Source organism: Aristolochia californica, unplaced genomic scaffold, assembly GCF_029961685.1.
Source record: "Aristolochia californica isolate CCGP_79_NKW_82.1479 unplaced genomic scaffold, dmAriCali1.0.hap1 SCAF_5, whole genome shotgun sequence".
Taxonomy (NCBI): Eukaryota; Viridiplantae; Streptophyta; class Magnoliopsida; order Piperales; family Aristolochiaceae; genus Aristolochia; species Aristolochia californica.
The window spans coordinates 8,761,653-8,783,734 of record NW_027182214.1 but is presented as its reverse complement, the minus strand read 5'-3'; positions in this window follow the sequence as shown (position 1 = coordinate 8,783,734).

The window sequence follows — 22,082 nt, the reverse complement described above, 5'->3', positions numbered from 1 at the left end:
TTTCTTATTTATTGATTGACTTTATTTACATGTCTCACTCTTATCATTTTAGTTAAAATGATTTTTATTCTAATAAAATTTTGACCTCTTCCATCGAAAATTTTGCATGCAAAGATAAAATTTGCTAGTAGAACCTCTTTCAGTGAAAAATTAAATAATGAGTTTCCTCTTTTGCTAATGAAAAATCAAATTTTACTAGAAAAGATTCAAAATCACTTTAACCAAAATTTAGTTATCACTAAAAAAAATTTAACTTTTTTTTTTTATAAAACGATCAATTTTGTTATCAAAAGGAGAAATTAAAAGAAATTTCTCAATTTAAGTGGAAAATAGTTCAAATATTAAAAAAAAGAGACCTCTAACCAACACATATTACTTATTTTTGGTGGCAGAAGAAAAATGCAAATTTTTTATTATTATTTTGAGTTGTACCCTATAAAACATATATAATATGAAAAGATATGAAGATCTAATGCTCAAAATAATTTAAAAAAAAACTATATTCCAAATATTGAATGAACATATATACAAAAATGTACTAATAAAAAGCATCAAAATATACATCTATTGGAAATAATATGTACATCACTCATGCAGAGGATCCAAGGAATGACCCTCACACTTTGCATGCAGTTGTAGAAAAAACTGATGCATCTCTTCATTTTGAGACTACATAACATTTAATCGAAGCTTAGTCCTCTAGTAGAGACCTCAGTTGTTCCTCAATTTGGGAATTAACATCCCTCAATCGCTCTTCAATTTGTATGTTAGCATCCTTGAACAGTTCATGAGTTGGTTAGAATCCCTCAACTGCTCCAAAATTTGGTCAAAGCCTACCGAGTCAAGTGCAACTCATCCTTGAGTTATAATATACATTTTTACCATATAATTCACACACAATAGGTAAAGCACATAATTATAATACTACTAACTTGTCAATTAATTATTTAAATATTAATGTTAAATTAATATTTATGCCACTTATAGTAATCTTTTTAACTATTTATTACTATAAACTAGTATTTAATAGGTCTTTATTTATAATAATTTTTAAATAATAACGAATTATTAATTATGAAAAAAATTAAATCATTAATTATTAATTAAATATCATTAATAATTACTATTATTAATTAAAATAATTATTGATGTATAATTAATAAATATTAATTTTAAATATTATTATTGATTATTAAAAATTAGTAGTTAACGATTACGGTGGTTGTGCCCACCCTCCCCCTCCTCCTCCGTGCGTGCGGGCCTTCCTCCCTCACCCTGTTCTCCCCCCATGAATGGGTTTATACAAAACCCTAATCTACTTTGAAAATGATTTCTTTAAGTACACCTAGAGGAGAGGTAGTGAATAGGTTTCCACAAATTATGAACTTTAAAACAATCTAGCAAAGTCACATCCACAACACTAAGATTTATAATAGTTCATAATTACTATTTTATATTGTTATTCCACACCCAGGGATCTCTTGCCCTGGAGTTAAAAGATCTATGTAAAGTCAAGTAACATCTACAAATCAGAACCACACAAGTTCAATTACAACACTATCCCCAAACACTTACTGACATATTGTGAACAAGCTCTAAGTATAAAACATGCAACAAAACCTTCCCACTCAGGGAGTTAAGGCAACTGCAACACCAACCTATGTAGGGACTTATGACAAGAATAACACTTGCCTACACAAGGACTTATAGTAACACTAAGTATAGATAGTTAGAAAGTCAACAAATGACTAAGAAGAAAGGATCTTTTGCTTTTCAATCAAGCACAATATGCCTCTTGATAGATAGATAAATCAATGGAACAACATTGTAGAATCTTACAAATACTTGAGTATAACTACCAATATAATTAGCAACATTGTATAAAAAATTAAGAATACATGCTAATTTTTTTGAAAGAGTTTTGATATTTATTGAAAGTTCAGATAAAACAATTGATCAAAACTTAATCAACCAAGCAAAGTATTGAAATAACTATGAAAGTAAAAGCAAATACTTAGTTTGCTTGAAGGCTCAAGTTGAAGACCTCAATTCTTCAATTTCAAAGTTTGGAACAAGAGGATCACTAAATAGGGATCAAAGGCACTTCAAAATTGGTGGTGAAGACTATTTTGAAGCTAGAGAAGGCTTGGGTATTTATAGGTTTCAAATTTTCATTAAAAAAACTAGCTATTATTAGTTTATAGCTTTGTTTCTAGCTCTTGCAAAAAATTCAATAAGAAAAAATCAGAAAATTATTTAAAATAAAAAATAAATTATTTGTGTTGCTTGTCATTTTGGTATAACACTTACAAAATTTGGAGGTTTGCAACAAAACATATTGCCTCTTGATATGCTTGAAATTTGAAACCTCTACATAAAATTAAGCATAACCTATATATATAATACATATAAGATTAGGCATAACGTTTTCTTAAAATTGAGCATAATCTATGTACATAATACCAGTATAAAATTCGGCATGACCTCTACTTAAAATTGGGCATAATCAATATACATACAACCTGCATAATACCTGCATAAACACTCCATAAACACTCCATAAATACTCCATCAAATTATCTATACATTCCATAAACACTCCATCAAATTATCTATACATTCCATAAACACTCCATAAAATAATCAAACATAACAAAATTAAATGAAATATCACTATCAATTTACAATCACCCAAATAAAAACTATAAATCCATTATAAAATTACAAACCATAGTTGTTTCTCTTAATACTAGAAAATAATATGCGTCCCTGCATGAGCAAAATCTCCACCTATGACAAAAAAAAAAATTAAAAAAATTAGTTATTGTCAGATAAAAAAAATATTGTTCCACTACTAGTTACTTAATGTCGTTAAAAATATTAAAATTACCATGATGAGAGGAACATGAAAAATCATGTAGCTTGTAGCATTATCTCTACACTCTTCTTCTCAGGCTGTAATCATAAAACAAAATTTTAATAAATAAAACTAACAAATAAACTAAAAATTTTTAAATAAATAATTAATCAAAGAAATTCACCTTTTGATTTTTCTTTACACCGTAAAGAACCCGAACCCAATCACTGCCACAAATCAAAGCTTGAACTGTATTTGGTGCCAAGGAAGAACGATATGAGTCTATTACTCTACCACCAGCACTAAATGTAAACTCTAAAGCTACTGTGAATATGGGAATTACAAGGATGTCTGTTGTCATCTAGATAATACCCGAAATTTCATATGATTCACTTTCCATCATTCTAAAAAATCAAAATTATATTGTGAAGTTTCCTCACAACTATATACACCTTCTTCAAGATAAATTTCCAATTCTGACCTTGGTAAATTAACTATATCCTTTTGTTTCATATAACTCATTAACTTTGACCAATCTGAACTTGATGAAGGCCTACGACTTGTGGAAACACCCATAAAGCTAGTACTTGAAACAATCTCTTCATTTCTAATATCCACATTATAAAAGGATACATATTCATCGTAAATCTCATATAAGGTGCGTCGAACTAAATTTATATTCATTGTAGCTTCCTCCTTAGAATATATCACTGGAAAACACATTTCGATCAACTTTAATTTGACCCTTGGATCCAAAACTGAAGCAACAACCATCAATAAATTACATTCACCCCAGTACTTCTCAAATTTCTCTTTCATTCCACTAACCATTGTCCTAATGAAAACATTTTCATTTGTAGAATGAAAATCCAGAACTTCTTTTACCCTATATACCTCACTAAGGTACGAATTAGAAGTAGGGTAGTCACTCCCAGAAATTATATTAGTAACTGCATTAAAAACTTCTAGGATCTCACACACCATGTCAAACTTTTCCCATTCATCAAAACTTGGCAAACAATCATAAGTTGGTTCTCTAACTTTAAATCTAGAAAATGCATCTTTGAATTTTAATGCAGAAGACAACATGTCATAAGTGGAGTTCCAATGAGTTGGACAATCAATAACCAACCTCTTTTCACCAAGTTCTAATTGTTGTACAATTTCAAAAAAAGTATGAAGTCTAGCCTCAAACAGATTTATGAATTTGACACTTTCACACACATTATCAATGATATCCTTAATCTGAATAAGACCATCTTGGACTAATAAGTTCAAATATGAGCACAACAACGCACATGAAACAACTTTCCACTACACACCAAATTTTTTTTCCTTGAAAAATCTTGTTTCAAAACTCTGATACAAACATCATTATATGCAGCATTATCAACTGAAATACTAAAAACTTAATTTTCGATCTCCCACTCTTTCAAACACTTGTAAATAGCATCTACTATATCAACGCCACGACGAGGAGGAGGAACATGCACAAAACTCAAGACTTATTTTTGTAGCTTCCAATTACTGTCAATAAAATGCCCAGTAATAACCATGTATTCAATCTTTTGATTTTGGGACTTCCAAAGATCTGTGGTAAGACTAATCTTGTTAATCTCTTTTAACAAAATTTTCAATTTTTTTCTGCCTCATACACCTCCATACACTCCTTCTTAATGGTCTTACGAGATATTTTCTCATAATTCATATTTGCCATCTTCATTACAAAATTAAATCCCTCCTCTTCTACTATCATGAATGGATGCTCATGCATAAGAATCCAATGAGCAATGAGTACTCTCATTTTAGCTTGATCATATTTTCCTCCAAAATCCATAAAAGGAAGTCCAGATGGACTCTGATCAACATTAGACCCCGCTTCCACTGGTTGAAAGTTTAAGGTTTTTTGTTTTCTCATTGCCACTTTTCTACTAGTGCAACGTTTCAAATGTCGACTCATATGTGTGGTCACTCCACTACTAATGATACTCAAATTGATTTTACAATGAACACACTGAGACTTTTTTGTACCATTAAGTGATACTTCTTTGAATTCCAACCAGACATGAGACTTTTTTTGTCTTTTTGAAGTATGGGTAAAGTCACCTTCATCCTCATTTATGGTAATTTCATCTGGGTCTACTTCTATGACGAGGGTAGTGACTTTGGTGGAGTTGAGTCACTATTTATAGTCACACTAGAACTAGCGTTAATTATTGATGTCAATTGAGGAGGTGTTAACATTCTTACTTCTACAAAAAAAATTACAAATTAAAAACATAGAGAAAAGAAAGTTATCCAAACAACAAAGATCCTACACATAATTTAAGATACTTGTCTATTCTTAGAGGAAGGTACGTGACGTTGTGACAATCGGGAACGACCCTTGTCTTTCAATGCAGCGGGGTCTCTTTGAGCCAGTAGCCCTGCACCCAATAGTTTCCAGTCCAATATATTGATCGTTTTTTATATATAAATTTAAAAATTCTAAGAGAAGGAAATAAGCATACCAACATTCTCTTCTAATATTCTGATGAAATACAACCTCAATAACAAGAAATTAATGATAAAAATGAAAAAAAATTCAAACCTTACAGAAACAGAAAGTGTGTTCACCGTTCAGGGATATCTCCAAAAGTCTTTCCAAGAATGAAGGAGCACTGCTGAAATGAAACGAGAGTTAGAAATTTTGTAGGGTAAGGTCGGTGACGAAAAAAAACAGAACATTAAATAAAAATCTTACCTCCCGTCAGACCATCGCTTTCGCCTCGTCAGTGAGGAAGAACTTTGGATGAAGAAATTGAAGAGGAAGGATAAAAATCGATTGCAAAAAAGAGAGATAATTTACATTGGTCTGTATCTAACATATCAATTCAACGAAATATTAGGTCTAAAAATAAAAATTATGTATTGTATTCTGAAATGTTCTGATCTAATATGTATGATGAATACATACTTACTAGACTTGTTACTAGTCTAACATAACATAATTGGGTTGAGTTCCATATGCATAAAAAAAGTTTTGTTTCGGTGAACAACAATTTAATTATTATGGTTGTTTTATGGACCACAATATTATATTTAGGAAGAGGAAGAGTTCCATAGGAATATGAAAAAGACACATGAAGAAAGAACATGCTCTGATCACACCAGATAGGGTTTTTTTTTTACAATTTTGCAGTTAGGACATGATTTTTGTCTACACAATTGATTCAAAGAGCATGTTATCGTAATTTTAATTCTCTCAAGTTATTGAAAAAAAAAAAAAAAAAAACAGAACCAAGTCACAATAGAAGCTGCAGAAAAAAGGTAAAGACTAATCATTGCATTTTGGATAAAAAAAGTCCACTACCAGATAAAATATAATTAATATGGACACAATCTATATGAACAAAGATCAATATAAGTAGTGAACTAGCAAAAGTAGATGTGCATTGTACATTGAAAATGTTGATAATCCACATATTGTGACTAGAAGAAGGGTTTTGAGACTTTGTCCACAGGAAAATCGTATAGGATACCAAATATTGGACAACATATGAATGACGACTATACAGAATGCAATGCCAAGCAAAGGATGAATGATCCTTTTCAGCTTAAACAGATTCTTAAGAGAACAAAAATTTTATGCATTTAAAACCAATACCGCTGATAGCAATATAGATGGAAATTGGAAGGTCAAAGTTTAGGCTTGCGAGTAATAAGATAATAATCAACTACATGGTCTGCTAAATTCTCTTCGTGCTTAAAAAAAACCACATGATAGAAAATGATACGAGATAGACTTATTGATTGAGGAAAAAAGGTAAAAAAATGATTAAAATGATGTATTTAACTTTATCTGGAACATATACAACGAACCCCAGAGTCCTGTCAACCAAAGGCTAACTAGACTTACAGAAGATAAAAATGAAAAAAAAAAATCAACACTGAAATCACAGAGGAAAAAAACATACTGAAAAAAAAAATCAACACCGAAATTGCAGAGGAAGAAAACATACAAAAGATAAAAATGAAAAACAAAAATCAACTCCGAAATTGCTGAGGAAGAATACATACAAAAGATAAAAATGAAAAAAAAGTAATCAACACTTACAGAAATAGAGTGTTCGCCGTTCGGGGATATCTCCAAAACCTTTCAAAGAATAAAGAATCACTGCTTAAACGAAACGAGATTTAGAGATTTTGTAGGGTTAGGTCGGCAACGCAAAAAAAAAAAATATTAAATAAAAATCTTACATCCCGTCGGATCGTGGCTTTCATTCATCGGCGAGGAAGAACTTCGGATGAAGAAATCGAAGAGGAAGAAGATAGAAGAGGAAGAAATGGCAGAGGAAGACGAAAAAATCAAAGTCTTTGATAGAGATTGAAGAATCGGAGAGGGAGAGGGAGAACGAGGGATTTGAAGACCAAAATCCCCCGTTTCCCATGAATACCTGCCGACAGACAGTGATTTTTGCGAGAAAATCATGCTGAAATGGCATGGAAATGGCAGGAAATGACAGAGAAGTATGGGTTCCAGATGGGGTAGGACGGAAGAGAAGAGACGGACTCTCTGTCCCGAAAAAATTTTTAGAACTCCCTGATTCCCGAATCGCCGCTCGCTAAAACGAACCGGTTCACGAGCTAACGAGCCGAACCTGGCTTTGCTCGGGTTCGGCTCGTTAATATAAACAAACCTATTTCTGAGCTCAAGCTCAGCTCGAGCTCAATAGAAAACTAATCGAACCGAGCCGAAACCGAGCCGAACTCAAGCGGCTCGCGAACCGGCTCGGTTCGAAGCAATCCCTATGAATCATGATCAAATTAAAAATCTGGAATCCTGAAATCACTACTCTGATACCATGTTGATTTCAGGATTCGATAATATTGAGATCAATAACTTAGAGTGTAAGAGAGACGGAGTGAGGAGAAGTGGTGATGTGAGGTAAATGAAGAGAGAGAGAGAGAGAGAGAGAGAGAGAGACAGGAGAATAATGGTTGTAGTGGAATGCTCAACCCTCCCCCTTAACCTTTAATTATAGATGAAAAAGGTACATAAATTATAAGTATGCCTTTCAACCTAGAGAGAGTGAAGGAGAGAAATAACTTAAGATTATTACAATAATGTCACTCAAGCTTGTTTATGTCTTTCAATAGGAAGTTGTTACAAAGTGTGACACACCATGATTGCACGAGCTGGCGGGATCACCATGAAAAAGTGAGATGGCATGAAGGGTCATCACACGAGCTAGCATGAGTTGGAAGATTTGAAGATCAAGTGGGACCCACAATGATAACCACGAGCTGGTATCTTTATCACATGAGTTGGAAGATCAAGTGGAACCCACCATGATAACCACAAGCTGGCATCCTTATCATATGATCACGTGCCTCATAGAAGAGTTTTAGTTTGAGTTATGTTAGTTTTATAATTATGTTGAGTTATTTAATTATGATAAACTTATCTTTAAGAGTTATAGTTTGGGTGTAATTAGGAGAATGGTAGTTTAATTGTATTTGGATTCTACTACTTTTCAACTATAAATAGAGGTGCTTGTATTTGGATTCTACTACTTTTCAACTATAAAGAGCGGTGATTGTCAAGTAGTTCTTCACTTCTCATCTCGTGAAGTCTTCCTCTCTTGCCTAAACTCTTCTTCCTTTTTTTCTCTCCTCTCCTCTCTACCCGAGAGCTCTCTCTCTCTCTCTCTCTCTCTCTCTCTCTCTCTCTCTCTTTTTCTTTCTCCCTCTCTCACCTTGCTCAAAATTCAGTAAAGGGGTCCTAAATTCAACATGCTATTAGAGCATCAAATTTAGGATCCCCACATCAAGAGAATGCTCTAAGAAGTTATGAGCAAAGCTACCCATAGAAGGCTTTTTGTGAAGCAAGATTGAAGCTCGTGAGATAATTTATTTTTTATTCTTGATATTATTAATTCATGCTCTTGGTTTTTGGATTTAGAAGATGGTTTAGAGATGATTTTATAGTTGTCTTCATCATATGAGATTATTGAGATTATGCATCTCGGATTAGAAGAAGTTTACCAAGGCAATTTTGTGGGTTTGAAAATTTTTGACTGAAAATCTGTTTATGTTGAGATTTTCTGCATAGAAGATTATAATTTTATGGGAGCAAGATTCCATGATAAATAAAATTATTCTTGATCCTAGTATGAGTGGTTGTTTATTCATTGGATTTCAGAAATATGATTACTTAGCTTCTATGCTAAGCCTCTCCATTAACCGAGTTGGTTGAAGAATTCCACTCGATTTTGTGATTATTATTTTGGATATTTTTTTAGTATATTGAATTTCCTATTATGGGTGAAGATTATATGGGAAACGAGAGTGATATTCTGAAGGTTACTACCATACTTTTGCGAGGGGTATCAAATTTTATGAGCTGGTCCGTATCGGTTCGTCGGTTCCTTGTAACAAAGGATCTACATAGTCACCTCACCAAACTTGGGCCACTGATTCATGAAGAAGATATTTCTTATACTAAGTGGTTAAAAGATGTTACTTTGGTGATTAATTGGCTCATCAACAGCATGGATGAACTTGTCTCCAATAATGTTATTCATCTCGATACCACTAAAAAAAATTGGGAGACATGTACTAAGTTGTACTCTAGCTCCAACAACTTACACAAGCCATATGATATTCTCCAAAGATTGTTTAACACTAAACAAGGAGAAAATATCCATGAATATTTTGCTCCTTTTAGAGGCCTTTTTCAAGAATTGAAGATAGCTCAGCCTACCGCCATGGATGTCTCTGTCTAAGACAAGCAGAAAGAAGCCTTAGTCACTGCCATTTGCCTTGCAAACATTATGCCATATCTCGAAATTGCTAAAAGTCAACTCCTTAGCACTTCTACTATTCCCACTTTTGATGATGTATGTGCCACATTACTCCATATTCCAGACTCTTCTTCTTCTTCTATTACTGAAGTATCATCAGCTATGTACTCTAGGCATAGGGGAACATCAACCGACCGTGGCAAAGGCCATGGAAGAAATTATAGAGGTGGACGAGGAAGAGGTGGAAGAAATTATAGAGGTGGACGAGGAAGAGGTGGAAGAAATGGTTTTTTTAGAACAGATGGCAAGGAATGCACTCAGTGTGGGAGATATGGCTACACCATAGATACGTGCTATTACAGGGAATGCACCCATTGTGGGGAATATGGTTACACTATCGAGACACGTTATAGAATCCATGACAAACCGGATTGGATGAAGGCTAATCAAGCCTTAGTAAGTGATACAAAGGAGGACCAATCTACCATAGAAAAGAAAACCCTTAACGATGATGAGTATGAATTATTCCAGAAAATGAAAACACTGATGGTCTCTCCTTCGAGTTCCTCCTCAATTGTTGCTGCCACCACCGCTTCAAGTATGCTCTCTGCCTCCTCTTCATCATGGATAATTGACTTAGGGACCTCCAAACATCTCATAGGTAACAAAAATCTACTCCACTCAGTTTCTCCTTGTCTCTCGAATAAATTTGTTACCATAGCTGATGGCTCTCAAACTAAAGTTCTCGGGAAAGGATCCACTTCTGTTACACCATTACTTCAGTTCATAGATATTCTTTTTGTTGCTACTTTTCCCTGGAATCTTTTATCTTTAAGTCAGCTAACAAAACATTTTTATTGTTCCATTACCTTCTCACCCACTTTTTGTGTGTTTCAGGGTCTTATAACGAAGCATGTGATTGGTGGAGGCTATGAACAAGGGGGGCTCTATTACGTGGACGTGCCTAAAATAAATACCATTTCAACTAGTGAAATTGAGACAAGCTTATGACACAATCGATTGGGACATCCATCTGCACAATCTCTTCATCATCTTTTCCCCACTTTTAAAGATAAGTCAGATTTAAATTGTGAAGTCTATCAACTGAGTAAACACCAAAGGACTACATACTCACCTCGTCCAGAACTTAAAAAGTGTTGCTCCTTTTCATTGATCCACACAGTTGTATGGAGACCCTTGAGTGTCTCAAATATTTCCCTAGTCAAGTACTTTATTAAATTTATTGATGATTTTACTCGTACCACTAGGCTATTTATTTTTAAAGAACGTTCTGAAATACCATCCATATTTAAATTCTTTCATGCTATGGTGTTCACTCAATTTGGTCATAAAATAAAAGTACTTCGGTCTGATAATGCCAAATAATATACTTCTAGAAATATTGACCTTTTTTATCAAGAAAATGGCATTATCCATCAAACATCATGTGCCTACACCCCTCAACAAAATGGTGTAGCGGAACGGAAGAACCGTCATCTTCTGGAGGTAGCTCGCAGTTTCATACTTTTATTGGCCACATGCCATCCTTACTGCATGCTTTCTTATAAATAGGCTACCCTATTTTGTTCTCGATCATAAATCCCCATACTCATTATTACCACATGTTGATCCTTTTTTGCTTCCTTTGAAAGTCTTCAGGTGTACTTGCTTTGTTCAAATTACCTCCCCACAACACAGTAAACTTGATCCAAAATATGTCAAGTGTATCTTCTTAGGATACTCTCACATACAGAAGGGTTATATTTCCTATAATCCCACTTTCCAAAGGTTACTTATGTCCAGGGATGTAAATATTTTTTGAAGACTCTTCATACTATCTGACAATGCTCCTCCAAGTCTATCTTCAGTACTAGCCTCTCCTCGATTGGTTGTGCCCCGTGCCACAAATATTGTTCAACCTCGAGACCCACTAGCTGACACCACACTTGTAGATTTTATGGATCCTACCAAGGTAAGTCCATCTTCTCTTGTTGTTTTTTGGCCCACAATATAATACTCGTCCCATTGTCTTAAGAAATGAACCCAGAACATGCACTAGGCCCTCTACTTCTCACCCCATATCTAATTTTGTGTCTCACCATCATTTATCCCCTTCATGTTGTCAATTTCTTTCATCTACCTGCTCCATATCAATCTCATAGTCCTATAAGGAGGCTCTAAAACATCTAGGCTGGAAGGTGGCAATGAACGAAGAAATGCAGGCACTCTATGAAAATTAGATATGGGCTCTAGTTCCTCTTCCATCAGATAAGAAACTTGTTCATTTTATCTGGGTTTTTACTGTGAAACACAATCTGGATGGGTCCATTGCTCGCATTGTTGATAAAGGCTATACATAGTGTTATGGGATCGATTATGAGGAAACATTATCTCTAGTGGCCAAAATGAACTTGGTACATATTTTATTATCTCTTGCAGCTAATTCTTCCTGGCAGGTCTATCAACTTGATGTAAAAAATGATTTTCTCAATGGGGATATCAAGGAAGAAATTTTGTATGTAACAACCACCTGGATTTGTGGTTGAGGGAGAGTCGGTATGTCGATTGAAGAAATCCATTATGTTCTGAAATAGTCTCCTTGAGCATGGTCGTCAAATTTAGCCAAGCCCTCATATGGACCGGATTTCATAGATGTTCTGTAGATCACTCCGTATTTATTAAAGACACACTTAAAGGCAAAGTGATTTTGGTAGTATATGTTGATGATATTGTCTTAACCTGTAGTGATCCCGAGGGCATTCAAGAAACCAAGGAAAAGATATGTGCAGAATTCAAGAAAAAAGATCTTGGACTACTTAAATATTTTATGGGTATTGAAGTACTATAGTCCAACATGGGATTGTACTATCTCAAAGGAAGTATGTCCTTGATCTACTGAAGGAGACTGGAATGATGGGGTGTAGACCAATAGAAAACCCCTATGGATTCAAATACAAAATTGTCTATAGGTATGGAGAAGATGTCAATATTGGAAAATATCAAAGACTTTTGAGAAAACTCATTTATCTTTGTGTAACAAGGCCAAATATATCATATGCAATAAGTGTGGTGAGTCAATACATGCACAAACCACAACTCAGTCACTGGCAAGCACTAGAGAGAATATTGCGATATTTGAAAGGAGCTCCAGGAAGAGGGTTTCCCTATAATAACCATGGTCACTTCAACATAGAAGGATTCTCAGATGCAGACTGGGCCATATCCCCAGATAATAGAAAATCTACTTCGGGATATTGTACAATGGTTGGAGTGAAGTTGGTTACATGGAGAAGCAAGAAGCAGAATATAGTTGCAACGTTTAGAGTAGACGTAGAATACAGGGTCATGGCACACACAGTTAGTGAGCTTCTATGGATCAGATCCCTTCTCACTGAACTGGGATTCTATAAAGAAGCTCTTATAGATCTACATTGTGATAATCAAGCAACAATACATATCACATCAAATCCTGTCTTCCATGAGATAACAAAGCACATTGAAGTAGACTAACATTTCATACGAGAAAATTTTCAAATTGGCATATTATCTCTCAAACATATATCTTCACAAAGCCAGGTTGTAGAAATTCTCACCAAACCAGTCACTCATAAGATCTTGTCCACCATATGCAGCAAGCTGGGCATTTACAATGTTTTCTCACCCCCAGCTTGAGGGGGAGTGTTACAAAGTGGGACACCATGGTTGCACGAGCTGGTGGGACCATGAGATGGCATGATGAGTCATCACACAAGCTGGCATGAGTTGGAAGATTTGAAGATCAAGTGGGATCCACAATGATAACCACGAGCTGGTATACTTATCACATGAGTTAGAAGATCAAGTGGGACCCACCATGATAACCACGAGCTAACATCCTTATCATATGATCACGTGCCTCATAGAAGAGTTCTAGTGTATTGGAAGATAGAGCCCAATCCACACGACCAAAGAAGGCCCACATATCCAAGTGTATTGGAAGACGTGCTCAAACCCATAAGACCAAGGAAGACCTTGCATCCAAGAGATATAGAAGACGGGTCAAGGCCCACATATCAAGGAGAAGGCCCATAGGCCCACATACAATGATGGCAGGATGGTAAATAAAGAGTCATCTCATAGAGATGACATTGATGTAAATAGGTTAAAGTTCTAGGGTTAAAAACCTTAACCCTAAGTTCAGGGGTAATATTGTAATATAGTAGTTTGATTAATTTATAAATTGAGCTTTAGGGGAAGGGTTAGGATTATCAAGTCCATAATTGTTCCTCTTGTTTTCTCTCAATGAGTTCCTTTCTCTTTTTCTCCATGAGCTAAATCCATGGAGTCCTGAAAATCAACATGGTATCAGAGCATTGATTTTCAGGACTCGTATTACGGTTTACATAGTACTTTTTTTTTCTTTTGCTTTTGCTGCTGCTCTACTCTTTGTGATTTCTCATTTCATTACTACTGTTTTTTGTTTATTAATGGTCAATGTTGTCTTCTCTTTCCTGGAGTCATGCCTCTTTACCTTTTAGTTTTCGGCCATCCGGCTGTATATTTGATGATACGAATCTGCATCGCTTTTGCATCTTCGTCCACATTTCCCATTGGAGCATTTCGACTTTTTATCTGAGAAGTTTTTGAAGGGAGGTTGACGATAGTTTTTGGTTGTCATTCATTATTTTTGGAAGGAAGGTGGCCATTTCTGCTATTGCCATCATCTAGAGTTTCTGGTTGCAAGAAGAACCTCCGACTGGATCGGCAGAAGATAGACTCTGCTACACTGATTCTGCTTTAATATCTGTCGTTACTACTGTTAATATTTGCCAAAATATCTTAGCTAGTTGTATTAAATTGAGTTTCGAATATGCACTTGTTGATTTTCAGGACTCCATGAATTTAGCTCTTGGAGAAAAAGGGAAAGAAACCCATTGGGAGAAAACTGGAGGAAGAAGGGTTATGGAATTGATTATTCCTTACCCTCCCCCTGAAGCTCTATTTATAGATTTATGAAACTACTATATTAAACTACTATATTACAATAATAACCCTGAACTTAAGGTTTAGGGTTTTAACCCTAGAACTTTAGCTTAATTACATCAATGTCATATCTATGAGATGACCCTTTATTTACATCCTGCCATCAATGTATATGGGCCTATGGGCCTTCTCCTTGATCTGTGGGCCTTGGGCCCGTCCTCTATTTCTCTTGGTTCCATGGATCTTCCTTGGTCTTATGGGCTTGGGCCCATCTTCTAATACACTTAGATATGTGAGCCTTCCTTTGTCGTGTGGGCTTGGGCCCTGTCTTCCAACACTCCCCCTCAAGTTGGGGGTAAAAGAGCAGCATGAACTCCCAGCTTGCTGCAAATGATGTATAATTTTTTTTTTTGTATAATATGCCTTCATCTTCCAACACTCCCCCTCACGTTGGTGCTCTCGTTCGTGAGGGGCAACTGGTATAATATCAGTGAGAGTAAATCACACCTATCCGCTAAGACATTGCTCTGAAGTGTCCACCTCCACCATCGTGTCCCTCCACAGGACAATGACTCTCAAGTGGTAGAGTCATATATGATATTAATGGGGGGAAGTAATATAAATATAATAATAAATTCCTCCGTCATGGAATTCCAACCACAAAAATTTAATATTTTTGACGGGGATGAAGGTCCTCCGAAATGGACTTCCGACAACAACAAAATTGACATTTTTGACGGGGATGAAGTTCTTCCGTCATGGACTCCCAACCACAAATAATTTTGATATTTTTTACGGGGATGAAGTTCCTCCGTCATGGACTCCCAACCACAAAAAAATGGATATTTTTTACAGGGATGAAGTTCCTCTATCATGAACTCCCAACTACAAATAAGTTTGATATTTTTTAACCACAAATAAATTTGATATTTTTTACGGGGAAGAAGTTCCTTCGTCATGGACTCCCAACCACAAATAACTTTGATATTTTTTACGGGGACATAAAATAATGGTATGAGACTACCCCTTCTTCAATAATAATGTCTCATCAAAAGAGACACAATAGTAGCAACTAGGGGTGGCTTCGAGCCGGCTCGGTTCGCAAGCCGGCTCGGTTCGGCTCGGTATCGGCGCGGTTCGATTCGTCATTTTTCGAGCTCGAGCCGAGCTCGAACACCGAAATCGGCTCGTTTACCTTAACGAGCCGAGCTCGACCGAAGCTAGGTTTGGTTCGTTGGCTGCGAGCCGGCTCGAAATGAGTCGGATCGGCATGAATCGGTACGGGATCGCGAGCGAGCGGGGGAGCGGGAGCGGGAGGGAGAGCGAGGGGGGGAAAATTTTTTCCTCCCCCCTCGTCACCGCCGACCCCTCCCATCGGTTGTTGTCGCCGCCTCTACCGCCGTCGTAGCTGTTCTCCGGCATCTATACCGCCGTCGCAGCTGCTCGCCGGCCGCCTCTGTGTCCGTCCGTTCGATTTCTTCCTCTCCTCGCCGTCGCCTCTGTTTCCGTCGCCGCCGCTTCCGTCACCGCCGATTCCGTCGCCGCCGACTCCGTCGTGGCCGTCATCTCCGACGATAAATCCTCCCCGGCGCCGTAAGCCCCTTCCCTCGGGGTCGTCTCGACGGAAAACCAGAACAGGGGAGAAATAATCTCCCCCTTCCTTGCGAGAAGATGATCTCGCACGTGCGAGATCATAAAAAAAAAAAAAACTTTTTCCTCTGGAAAAAATTAAAAATAAATTTTATAGAAATAATTTTCTATAAACTATTAGTGTCTCATGTTTTTTTAAACACTTTTCTAATTGAAATTTTTTATTAAAAATCATATAATTTTCAAAGTAAGATTTTTTGTACCAAGATGGGGTAGAAAACTGTATAGAAAATTTTTGAATAAGTATTTAACTGTTGATGCTGTAATACTTTTAGCATGAAATAATTTTCATTGCAATTTTGTGTTTGATATTTTATTTAATTAAAAATTTATCGATAAGTATAATAATATATTAGATTGATTATTAATTTTTATTTATTTCCCTAGAAGAGACAATAAAAGGTCCGTTTAACTTTCCTAAGAAAATTTTAAAATATTTCCTATAATTTTCTAATAAGTCACTAATAGTAATAAGATTTTATTTAAAGGTTTTTTTGGGAATATGTATCATAGGAAAAATATTTTTAGTTTTTCCTATAATATAAATTTTTATCTAGGGGCACTAAGGAGGCCATAATAAATTATGGCCAAATTCAAAAATTACAAAACAAGCTAGACAACAATTGGAGTAAAAAATATTAATATTGGTGCATTTTAATCCATTATTGAAACTCAATCCTGAACCTCCCCTATCATTATATTTTTTAAAAATGTATGTATAATTTTATATATAATTTATTCAAAGCCACCCCTACGTGCGAGATCATAAACAAGGAAAAAAAAAACTCTTTGTCCCTTCCTCATGGCTCTTAAATAAATTGAAAAGATATTTTAGTAGAAATACGTTTCCAGAGACTAGTTTTTTCAATAAATGTTGAAAAAATATTTTTAATAGAAATATAGGGACCATTAGTGCCTCGTATTTTTTCAAAATATTTTTTTAATTATAAATTCTTTTTAAAAAATCCTATAATTTTTCAAGTAAGATTTTCTTGCCAAGATGGTTTAGAAAACCATATAGAAAAATTTTGAATAAGTATTTGACAGTTGATGATATAATACTTTGAGCATGAGGCAATTTTCATAGTAATTTTGTGTTTGACATTTTATGTGATTAAATTTTTATCGATAAGTATAATAATATATTAGATTAATTATTAATTTTTATTTATTTCCTTAGAAAAGGCAATAAGAGGTCCATTTAATTTTCCTAAGAAAAATTTAAAATATTTCTTGTAATTTTCTAGTAAGTATGTAATAGTAATATGATTTTATTTAAAGAATTTATAGTTTTTATTTGGGTGATTGTAAATTGATAGTGATATTTAATTTAATTTTGTTGTGTTTGATTATTGTATGGAGTTTATTTATAATGTTATGCAGTGTATGGAGTGTTTAGATTATTTTATGGAGTGTATAAACAATTTTATGAAGTGTTTATGGAATGTATAAACAATTTTATGGAGTGTTTATGGAGTGTTTATGCAGGTATTATGTATATTGATTATGCCCAATTTTAAGTAAATGTCATGCCGAATTTTATACAAGTATTATATATATAGATTATGCTCAATTTTAAGTAGAGGTTATGCCCAATCTTATACACATATTATATATAAGTTATGCCCAATTTTATGTAGAGGTCATGCCCAATTTTATATAAAATGTATGCATAATTTTATATATATTTTATTCGATATATATTTTTTGAAAAGTTTGAAATGTATGTTAAGGCTCGAGCTCGGCTCGAAGCTCGGCTCGAACTCGTTGGGCTCGAGCTCGATAACAATTTTAGGCTCGAGACGAGGCTCGGCTCGAAGCTCGGCTCGAAATATTTAAATCAAGTTCGACTCGAACATAGGCAGGTTCGGGCTCGGCTCGGCTCGATGCCACCCCTAGTAGCAACTGAAATGGACTTGGCTTGGGCCCATTTAACACAACTCATAATAATCCTTATAAAATGACCCATGAAATAATCCAATGCACATATCTGTTCTAAATAATGTGCCGACCAAGGAATAATTTGTCAATTCTTCAAAAATAATAATCCAGCCAGAGAAAAAAAAATTATAGAGTCGCGTCAAAATCTTGGGCACGTATACCGAGGTAGAAAATAAGTGGCCCGAGTCAAGTTGACCCAGACCCGAGTTGACTCAGCAGAATAGGAGCATCCTCGGTCGGCTAGGAAAAAACAGTACCCTCGGGTAGGCTGGATCGCTGGGTCGATGGCTTGACTCGGGCGAGTCTGGGTCTCGGCAGAGCCGAGCGGCCCAACGGATTATTTCATGTTTCCTAAGTTAGGAAACATGAAATATTTGAATAGTCTTCGTCTTGACTTCTTCGGCAGCAACAACTTCAGCAACGACAACTTTCCAGACAGAGACTCCTTAAACCAAAACGGAATCATTGTCGAGAAAAGGTAACTCTCCTTCTTCCCCACGACAATGATCCTGACTTCCGAGCGGAACACCTCATTTTCTTCGCAGTTGTCGATGCCGAAGGACTCGGCGGAAACATTCCAAAAAAACAACTCAGTACTGGCGCTTGGGAAACTCTCTAACTTTAGCAGGTTTGCCGATAGATCCTTTCTCTACGGACTTGATGTTGGGATTCTCCGGGAGACCGACACCACTGCAGTGCCTATTCAGTTGCAGGCGATCCTCCATTATGCCACCTCCAAGGTTGTCCCGCAGCAGACTCTGGCCGACATTCGAGTTTCGTTCAATGTTCTCCAGCGTGTCGCGCCCTGCAGCTTCTTGGTCTTCGGGCTTAGCCATGACTTGCTCATGTGGACGTCTTTCAACCCCAGCGGGACGACCCTCTTCTTGGAGGAGGATCCCAAGTGGGTGCAATCGGTGCTGAAGATGGCGTCGATGCTGAACGCGTGCATGGTGTTGTATCGGACTCAGTTGTTGGAGGCGGACGAGCTGCTCAAATCATACAAGTAGGAGGCTGCTTGTCTACCACCTCGGATACGGCTGCGGGAACGACGCTTGCTGGCTGGCATTGAGCAATCTGCCAAAGCAGGTGAACAAGTGGGAATTGGATCTGATCATGATCGGCACGCCGAGCTCACGCTGTTAAGCCGAGTCAACTCGGCTCAACTAAGATACAAAAAAAAGTGTGCAGAAAGAATAAAAACTAAAAAAATCAATAGATTTAGCTAGGAACAAGTATCAAAATTTAAATCTGAATTTCAACAACTATGAAAAAAACCTTCAATACGAGAAAAGAAAATAATGGGTTTATGAAATACCAAAAACCATACTACAAGTCCTAAAAATCAAAGTTCTGATACCATGTTAATTTTCAGGACTCCATGATTTAGCTCATGGAGGAAAAAGGAAAGAAACCCATTGGAAGAAAACGGGAGGAAGAAGGGTATGAGGTGGATCCCACTAGCTTGTGCCTCCATGGTGGGTCCCACAATATAATAGAGTATAAGCATCCTTTTTTCACATCAACTTATACATATTTCTGCCACGACTCGGATATATTGACCAACTATTTGACTCAACGTGACTCGATAAATTTTTTCTCGAGCTGGATTATTAGCTTTGAAGAATTGACAAATTATTCCTTGGTCAGCATATTATTTGGTACAAATATATGCATTAGATTATTTCATGGGTCAATTTTACAAGGATTATTTTGGTTCGTATTATATGGGCCCAAGCCCATTTCAACAGTTGTTATTATGTCTCTTTGGATGAGACATTATTATTGAAGAAGAGGTGGCCTCAGTATATGTTACATCACCGTGACAGAGGAACTTATTACTGCATTCACTACCCAAAAGGACATCTATGTTATTTCATCGTGCTGAAAGAGTTTATTACTAACTCTATGTTATACTCCCATGAATTGGCATTTATTACTCCTACCACTTGAGAGTCGTTGTCTAGTGGAGGGACACAATGATGGAGGAGTTTTTTTATTACACTTCTGAATAGTGTATAGACCCACTGCCTACATTAATAGGAGTGACACTACCTACAGAAGATAGGAGTGTGTCGAACATCCAACATGAGTTGTTTGACTGGATTAAAGAGCAATGTCATATGACTTGAAGTGATTTTACTCTCATTTTTCTTATGCCAGCTGGGCCTCATGAATGAGAGCACCAACGTGAGGGGGAGAGTTGGAAGATGTGCCACATTATACAAAAAAATATTTTATATATCATTTGCAACAAGTTGTGAGTTCATGTTGTTCTCTCGCCTCTAGCTTGAGGGGGAGTGTTGGAAGATAGAGCTCAAGCCCACATGACCGAGGAAGGCCCACATATCCAAGTGTGTTGGAAGATGGGCTCAAGCCCATAAGACCAAGGAAGACCCATGCATCCAAGAGATATAGAAGACGGGCTCAAGGCCCATAGATCAAGGAGAAGACCCATATGCCCACGTACAATGATGACAGGATGGTAAATAAAGAGTCATCTCATAGAGATGACATTGATGTAATTAGGTTAAAGTTCCAAGGTTAAAACCCTAAACCCTAAGTTCAGGGGTATTATTATAATACAATAGTTTGATTAATCTATAAATTGAGCTTCAAGGGAAGGGTTAGGATTATCAAGTCCATAATTCTTCCTCTAATTTTCTCTCAATGAGTCCCTTTCTCTTTTTCTCCATGACCTAAATCCATGGAGTCCTGAAAATCAACATAGTTTGAGCTATGTTTGTCTTCTAATTATGTTCAGTTATTTAATTATGATAGATTTATCTTTAAGAGTTATACTTTGGGTATAATTAGGACAATGGTAGTTTAATTGTATTTGGATTCTACTACTTTCTTCTACTATAAATGGGGTTCTTGTAGTCAAATTATAATAAGAAAGTCAAGTGGTTCTCCACTTCTCATCTCGTGAAGTCTTCCTCTCTAGCCTACATTCTTCTTCCTTTTTTTCTCTTCTCTCCTCTCTACCCGAGAGCGCTCTCTCTCTTTCATTTTCTTTCTTCCTCTCTCACCTTGTCTTATGGACTCCATAGCCTGCCGAGTAATTAGTAGACGCCATGGGTAAATCATTTAATTTTTTGGTTTAAACACTTGGTTGGTTTAGATGTAGTTTTCTTTCTTTTCAGGGCCCTTGTTATTGGCCTTTGCTTTGTACTCAAACCCTAGCTTTCTCCTATAAGGGGGACATTAGCTTCAATGAAATCAAGCATTGATCATTAGTTTAATTCAAAGATCGGATTCTCTCTCCCAAGGAGGTCCAAGGTACAAGCTTCCTTCGAAAGCTTGATTGTTCTCAGCCATAGGGCGTTCCAAAAATCCCAAGCCTCCCTCAAGGACGAATTCCACTCTTGAACCAAGAGGAAGTTGTCAAGTGACTCGATCCATGACAAGGGAGCTTAACAACGTGGTATCAGACAGGACCATTGTTGGCGATTCTTCTTCTCCAAATGATTGGCGCAATCTACTGGAGGAAGTTCGGATTGAAGGACAGACCCAAAACGCCATAATCCGAAGTGAAGTTATGGAGCTTCGGGAGACTATTCTTCAACTCAGTCATCGAGTTGGAGAGTTGCTTGCTTTGGATTCTGCTCTTCTTGGTAGTTCCAACAGGCCATCCGACCAACAGCCCCCACCCCATCCATCTACTCTGCTTCCTTCGGGCTGGTATCCACGGCCCAAGCCCCTCCACCGTTCCCAGGTACACCAAGCTCGATTTCCCCACTTATGATGGGTCCTCCGACCCTTTAATATGGTTACATCGATGTGAAAAAAAAATTTGAATAAAAAAACTCAAGCGAATGACAGGTCCCTTTAGCCGCCTTCCACATGCTCGACGAAGTGCATTTATGGTACCATCAGTTTGACTCAGA